This window comes from Coffea eugenioides, chromosome 9 (genome assembly GCF_003713205.1).
Source record: "Coffea eugenioides isolate CCC68of chromosome 9, Ceug_1.0, whole genome shotgun sequence".
NCBI classification, from domain to species: Eukaryota; Viridiplantae; Streptophyta; class Magnoliopsida; order Gentianales; family Rubiaceae; genus Coffea; species Coffea eugenioides.
In genome coordinates, this window is record NC_040043.1 from 16,281,802 (window position 1) to 16,289,976 (window position 8,175).

Below are 8,175 nucleotides of genomic sequence, written 5' to 3' on the forward strand. Positions count from 1 at the left end.
ATCTTTTGTCAGGGCATTCAAAATTTTTCTATTTTTCTCACCTAAGGTGTATTCCTTTTCCAGCACCTCTATATGTATTTTTAATGTTGCTTTTATATAAAAACAGTTTCCGGAAAAACTCTCCAATGCATACAGACCCATCGTTTTACAATAATACATAGTGATATGCTAGGACATGTAAAAGTCATCCAAATTGATATGCATAAAAAAATGTCTAAGGCCTTTATAATACTAGTTAATTTGGGTCTTGCGCGAGGCGCGAGGTTGCCCAGATATAATAATTGGTATGTTTTCAAAAGGGTCATGAAATCAAAGTTAAAAAAGAAATAGTGATTATCTAGGCTAATAGTAAACTGTTATATTTACATACATAAGAATCTTTCTACATATGTTTTCATACTAATACTTTATGATTCAACAATATTAATCATCGTAGTTTTTCATGATATTTGTTATTAGCGTTGAGCTAATAAGCAAAAAAAAAATTTATAAGGGAAAAAAAATTGATACAAAGCAGGCTTAAAAATCGAAATTTTTATAAGAAAAAAAGACAAAAATATGAAATCATAATTCATCTTCTTTTGAATATTCAGTTTAACAATAGATGGGAAAATAAAGAAAATTCAAAAAATAAATCATAAAAGTCTGTGATAGTGGAGGAAGTTCTATTTGGGAAATGACATTGGTAACAAGGTTGTAGATAGCAGGCAGTCATCACTTACTGTCAGTGTTTGGGTTGGACCCCCATTTTTTTTTTGTTTCCTTGACAATTCAGACTGTTTAAACAAAAATAATTTAACCTTATAGATAACTATATGGAAAAGATTCAGATATCTTGGAAGCAGAAATTGTGCAGAAATAATCTATCCATTGTAGCAGGAACACAAAAAGATATGCTAAGTAGTATAAAATCACTCATTTGAAGGCAGGCTCCACCACACCGCTAAATTGGAAGTCAAACTATGTCATAAATGATAATACAGCAGGTGTGTCTACAAGAGTTAGACCGAACCAAAAGACCATAAAGCCAACTCTATTTCTTTTGGCTAATTACTCCATCGACGGTAAAAGTGAAATCCAAGGGTAGCATGGTCAGGAAAAAAACATCAACGAATTGCAGCCAGAAATACGTGCAACCCATTAGGGGACGAAATGACCAAACAATCCACACACTAATGGTGATGATAGGGGACGAAAGTACTGTTCCTAACTCCATTCCCTCTTTTATTCTCTTAGGATTTACAAAGGAATGAGTGGAAGAAAGGAAAATTAAAGAGAACGCATAAACAATAAAAGACGAACAGTATACATGTCTCTTTAATTGCTCTGCTAATTAACCTACTGTACAGTCCTATCAGCTTCTAAACACCCAAATTCATACTTTTAACTATGCAAATCACAGGAATTGATGTCATACACAGTGACTTTGCAATGCTTCTTTACATTTGAAAACTATAATCTGCAAAAGGAAAAATGTACTCTTAGTATCTAAGTGGACAAAAATAGCAAAAAAAACAACAGTTGGCAATCAACCTAAGAAAGCAAATCTTATCTCTTCAGATGCAAAAGATTAAGCCAAAAAACATTAAGGGTGTGTATGATAAAATTGAAATCTAAAATCTAAAATTTAAAATCTAAATCTATTCAGTTACCAAATTATTTAATATTAAAATCTTAACATTTGAGGATATTTTGTATTACATGATAAGTAAATAGTTTTTCACTTATTTTTGGAGTAAATTTTGCCTAGACAATTCAGAGGCACTTAAATAATTAAGATGCTCTATTTTTTGTTATCAAATATGTCTAAACATATTAACGTTTAAATTCATTAAATTTAAGTGCTAAATTGAGTTATAAATCGGAACCTAAAGTTACTATGTCAAATATTTCCATGGATGGAGCCCTTATACGCATATAGTCATTAGCAAGGTTGCACTAAATGGAGGTTTGGAACGGCACCTATTCCTCTAAGGGATAATTTCACATACTTCCCCTGAAGTTTTGACAATTGCAGGAAGCTCCACTCAGACTCTAAAAATTACACTTACCTCCCTTATTTTTATTATTTAAGCAAAATTCTAGACCCATAAGGCTAGATTTTTTATCAAAAATCCTATAATGCCCTTAGGTTTTAATTCACAACAAAAATAAAAAGAAAAAAATGGTTCACTGTTTCTATTTCATTCATCTGTACTCACTATCACTATTGCGTATCTATCAATATTCAAATCACCACTAATTAAACACTTGCCTTTGTTCTAATGTCCATCTTTTACCCAAAAATCTTTCGTGCAGACCATGGCATCAATTACAAATGCAGTATCATATACCCAAAACTTGCCTACAATCTCATAGCAATATCATATTTTACCTAATACACAACAATATTGATCAATATCCCTAAATTAGTAGTTAAACCACCACTAGTAATATCAACATCCAATATACTCCATTCGCACAAAGTTCAAAATCAATCAAATTCTCTCTATAGGAATAACATCATTAATAATTGCAAATCAAAATTAAAAACACGATGTAGTTATAAATATACAAGAAACACTTTTTTTTCATAACAACTATAACAGTATAATCTTTATTTAGTTCTTATTCCACTTCCTATTCTTCATTTTTTATTTTTTATCACTACCACTATCTTTGTCTCCATCTAGTTTGATAACGAAGTCATCACTCATCATTTGAAAATTTCATTTTGCTAATGCCTATCAAAAATTGAAAGCAAAAATGGGCACAAAGAAACTATTTAATAATAATGAAAAAGAGAGAATTAGGAGTAGACACCAACATATGTAGCCACTGATGGTTGGTATATATAGTGGTTTTGCTAATGACGGCTGTATACATTTGGTCGATAAGAATAAATAAATGAGTTTGAAAGGAAAACATATGTAGAAGGAAGAGAATAAAGTGTTAATTGGAAAAGATTGTAGTTTGAGTTATTGGTTGACAATAGATGAGAAAAGTTTAATTTTTGATAGAATTTTTTAACGAGTTGACAATTACTGAAGGACATTATTGTCTTTTTATCATATCAAGGGAGGTCCTCACAATTATGTAAATCTCATGAGAGTCGAGTGAAATTATCGAAAACCTAAAAATTGCCCATGAGCATAGGATAGTAAAACAAGATAAAGGCGAAAGCTTGCAACCAAATCATTGGAAAGACTTTGATGGACCATGAGATGAACAACAACAATGGAGGATTATTACCATACCTTTCCTCTGTAACTCCGTAAAGAAATATCTTTTGCTGTCTATTCTCCTTAACATGCATACTGTCGTTAACTAAACCAAACAGGTGCCAATAACAAGAAAGAACAATTTTTAGTAATAATTCCATCATATGTAAATGATGCTTAAGAGTAAGTGAAAGGTGTTTCCCATCAATGAGGGTAAAAAACCGAAAGAAGCCCCGAAAATATAAGAATCTTATCCATGCTCATGATAGATATTCTATTAAACTCATGTAAAACACAAGTTAATAAAATAAAATTATAAAACATTATAGAACAACTAATAACATTTAAAAAATAATAATAATAATTTAAAATAAGGACACGTATTGATCAATATAATTGAAAGACATAAAAGAGGCAATCCCTTTAATTACGAGTTATTTGTTGCAATTTTGTTTTTATGAAGCCTCTCTGTAAAGTAATTCTCACACTCATGACGATATGATGAGAGTATTGCATCTCAATTGCCCTCTCATAAATCATAATGCTGTTTAAGCTCATTGACCTTGTAGAAAGGAAACCCGCAATGCTAGTAATTATACTAGAAATTTCCTCCCAGAGCCAGCACATTAATTACACAGCAAAGCACACATATTACAATTTTTTACACAAATTACAAATTAATTGCTGTACAAAGCCAAGAAACTTGAAAATTTTTGAAGAGTTTGTTCTGCAGTACGTAAACTCCTTTTACCATATCTAGTTACAGAAGAATCCAACATTTAATAAACAATAGGAAAAAAAAAGAAAATGCATTAATAACACTGCTGAAACTAAGAAAAAAAAAAGCTGAAACTGAAGTAGATCACCAAGCTAGGAAAAAAAGTAGCTAGCTAGAAGAAAACACATACTTTTTTTTGGGTGATATCTTCATCCAACAGTTTTTCACCCCTTCATTCAACAGTACTGACAGAAATGTCAAAATTGAAATATGATAACATAAACACAAAGATTCTGCATTCTGCTTACAGGACATAGGCAGGGGATGTAGACACTTGAGCTGCACTCGGGAACATCAAAATACTGGGGCTGCTTCCTTATGGAATAATAATATTCATGAACTTTCTCTTTGCAAATGCCAACCACCAATTATTAGGAGTCCCATTGTGTCTGTATGCAACACTCAATAGCCTTCCACTAGTTTCCTCACGAATTTGCCTTAGATAATTTCTGAATAGCTCTGCTTCTTTTTGAGATTGTGGTAGTGTAAATAACCCGGGAAAGGGAAAGCCAGACTCTCCCAGGCACAGGAACCTTTTCCAAACCCAGGTTTTTAATTGCCTTCGTTCCTTCAGCCAAAGTTCTGTAGCCCTCTAGCTTCTTTAAAGCCACATTTATGTATAATGTCAAATAGATAAGAAGCTTATCAGCTGAACTTTTGATGTCAAAGTTTTTGAAGAAGACATTAGCTCTGAAAAATGATATTGCTTCATCAACAATGTCAGTGGTATCTGAAACTGGAGCAGGTCCCTTTATATGACTTTTTAGAGGAAGAAGAGGGCATCCCCAAGCATTGGCAATCCTTCATCAACAAAGCTGGAGTGATAAACCATTTTTCCATCCACTCGTGGGCTTAGAAATTCGTCTCTTGTTATTCTTTTTTTACTCCATCTTGTATTATAGATAAACGACCATTGAACTGGATTCCGATATGATGAAGAAGACGTAAACGGTGGTTGATCAGAAGTTAGCCAGACCAGAAAATATGAAACCCAACATATGCAATGAAAGAGAATTCATAGCTAGAAAGTGTAGTAGCGGTAGAACTGCTAGAAAAGGTACAAGATCTCTGGATCAGAGGTAGCAGAAAATACCTTATCGATACATTTCAAGGAAAAATAAAAATCACAACATATTTGAAAACACATCTTAAAGTACTAATCGAAATAAGAAAAATAAAAGCCCAACCTAGATCTCACAAGGTACCTCATAAAAACTACACAATCAACAAAAAATACAGGGTAAATTAAGAAACTCATAAGAACCAAATACAAGAGAATACATTACAGAAAAAGTATCAAAGATCTTAAAAGAACTGCTCAAAATAAGAAAAATATAAAACTGATTTAGATCTCAAAGCATATCTTGTAAGTACCACAAAATCAAAACTACAGGAAGAATTATGAAACTCATAAAAACCAAATTTAGGAGAACACATCCAGTAAATTGTAGTAGTAAAAATACATGAAAAATACACTAGTAAAAATACTTTCAAAATCAGAAGAGATTTGAACAACTAGCCAAAACAAGAAAAATATTCACCCGATCTAGATCTCTAAAGGAAAAATTAAATTATTCAGAAGGAAAAGCATGTAAAAAGTATTAATACCAGAAGCATTTCTAACTACCCAAATAAATTTCAATGGAAGAGCCATTTTCACATTACTTTTTCCAAAATTCTGAATGAATGTTCGAGAATGTTAAAAACTTAGGAGATAAAAATGTAGAAAAGGATCTCTTTGTAGGAAAATAATATAGATGAATAAGTCTAACCTAGATGAACACAGAGACAATGTCTGATTGACACAATCAACCCAATCCATGGCCTTGTTTTTGGATCATTCAGTATTTGGAGATATGTGGAAGAAGATGTGTATTTGTGTATCTCTCAGTGAAAATATACATTAGCTGTGACAGCCCCACCTCCTCCTAGGGCGAACCCAAGGGTTTGGCGGACCGTCTGTCCAACTCTCGCCAGGACTCACTCACGAATCTCAGAAAAAATATTAACAATTCCCAAACTCCAATAGTATTAACCTCAAAATGAGTATCAAAACTTCACGGTTAAACAAATCACCAAGTACAACTAGGAAGGCAAGTTACTTAAAGCTAGACGTCAATTCTCAAACTGTTTATTTTCCCAGCTTCCACGTTGCCAACGCTTGCTAAGGAAAACAAACTAAAAGAAATGAGCTAAAAATCCAGTGAGGTTTCAAGTAAACTAGCAGGCATGATACCATTAAGTCAAACCCAAATAGAACAGGACATAATGCATAATAAAGCAAGTAAACAGATAGATCATGCAATGGTATACAGCAAAGAACACGTTCATGGTAAAGAATATAGGTTGCTCTCAGGAGCAGGTTCCACGGCAACTTGTCCAGGGTCCGTTGACTCTCCGTCAACCATGAAATTATAATGTCTGTAGATCACCACTAAACATCAATTTCCATCTACTGATCATCCCCTTACCGGGCCCGAAGGTCAAAGAAGTACCCAAAGTTCATCAATTTCCTCGACCAAACCTTTGTCGGCTCGATTCGACCAACTAGCCCTGAGTTGGGCTTATAACCCCAGCTATTCAGGTATTCAAGATCTGATTTATAGCCCCAAGTATTCAAGTATTCAAGAGTAGAGTCGTTGGCTGTCATCCAACGCTCACGCAGGTAATGATTGGAGACGTTAGTTGTCACTTAACGCTCCTCCGTATTCAGAAATATCAGAAGTTCAAGTTAGGAATAAACAGGTTTGGAACTTCGTCCTTTACCCAAGGTTGCCCAACTTACCCGACCACTCTGAGGTTGGTCTCAAGCAAGAGGTCTAACGAGGGCTCAGTTCAGCCGTTACTGACCTACATTCACGCATACGCATGAGTAACCCAAGTTTCCACTTACCCGATGTCTCAGATAAGGGTCCAAGGGCCTAGTTCAACCGTTGCAAGAGGAATACAGTCGGCCTAAAATCAACCGCTGCAAGAAGAATGCAGTTGGCCTACAATCATGCACATATACATGCAAGTCCACACGCAGGATCGATTATTTCAAGTTCATGGAGGTCGAGTGTGAATAAGGACACACTCGCCTAACCATGATCAAGTCACAAGTAATGCCCAACATGTCACATTTGCAAGTATTTCAAATATTTCAAGTCAAGATATAGGTCACATGCAAATCAAGTTACTTGTACATGCATGAATGAGATATCAAGTGTTTAGTCAAGTTAGCTCAAATACGATAAAGTACACACTCGCCTATGAAATGTCAAGTCGAGTGTCTAACAAATTTCTAGCAACAATGAGCATGGAACATGCAGTTAGAACACTCACCAATAATGAAATAAGCAAGACAAGAGAATGCTTTCACAAGTTCTCCTCGGGATTTCCTTCGAATTCCTCTTGAATACCTGAGACATGCACAATCCACGATTACCTATAATCGTTCAACCAAGGCCAAACAATTTCCCCTCGACCCTTCTCTCAAGCATCCTCAATCTCTTGTCAAATTAAGAGAGAGACTCTCTTCACTTAACCACTAAGGTAATGCTCTAGGAAAGATTCAAAAGTGCTCCATTTGTAAGTCAAAACGTGGCAAGAGTTTTCGATTCAAAAGTTAGCCAAACCGCTCAAGAGTTTAACAAAACACACATGGGAGGGAAAAACCACTTTCACTTCCTTAACTCCTAATCTTTTACCCAAGTTTTGATATATATAAATGAGCGTTCAAGTTTACTAAAACTTATGAAGTTAAAACTTCACCAAACCACCATTTATTTCCTAGCAAAAACACCAACAAATCCTCCAAGTTTTGAACATCAAGCAAGTGAAATTTCCCACAAAACTCTTGGCATGATGCTCCACTTTTCACCCCTTTTAATTCAAACTTGTTGCTCCTTTTAAAAGCACGTTCGAGGGCAATTGATTAGCAAGCTATGTTGAGTAAAATTTCACTTTAAAGTTAGAGTAAACGAGACAAATTCCAATCCAAGATTCGGCCCAAATCTTCCAAGTTTTGTTCGTCATTTCATAAGAAAAATTCCAATTTGTGTAATGCTCTTTGAAAAGTCATAACTTGAATTTTGTAAGTCTAAAAATCATAAATCTTATACCGTTAGAAAATAGACTCAAAAATCTGCAACTCTCTAGAAGACACCTTCATAAAATTCAGCCCATAACTTAGTCAAATCTCAACCCCAATTCACT

The 8,175-nt window shown here is 34.2% G+C and overlaps 1 pseudogene; it reads right to left on the minus strand.

The window, feature by feature from the left end:
• Window positions 1-4,294: 4,294 nt before the first annotated feature.
• LOC113748442 lies at window positions 4,295-4,810 on the minus strand (annotated as a pseudogene).
• Window positions 4,811-8,175: the final 3,365 nt, after the last annotated feature.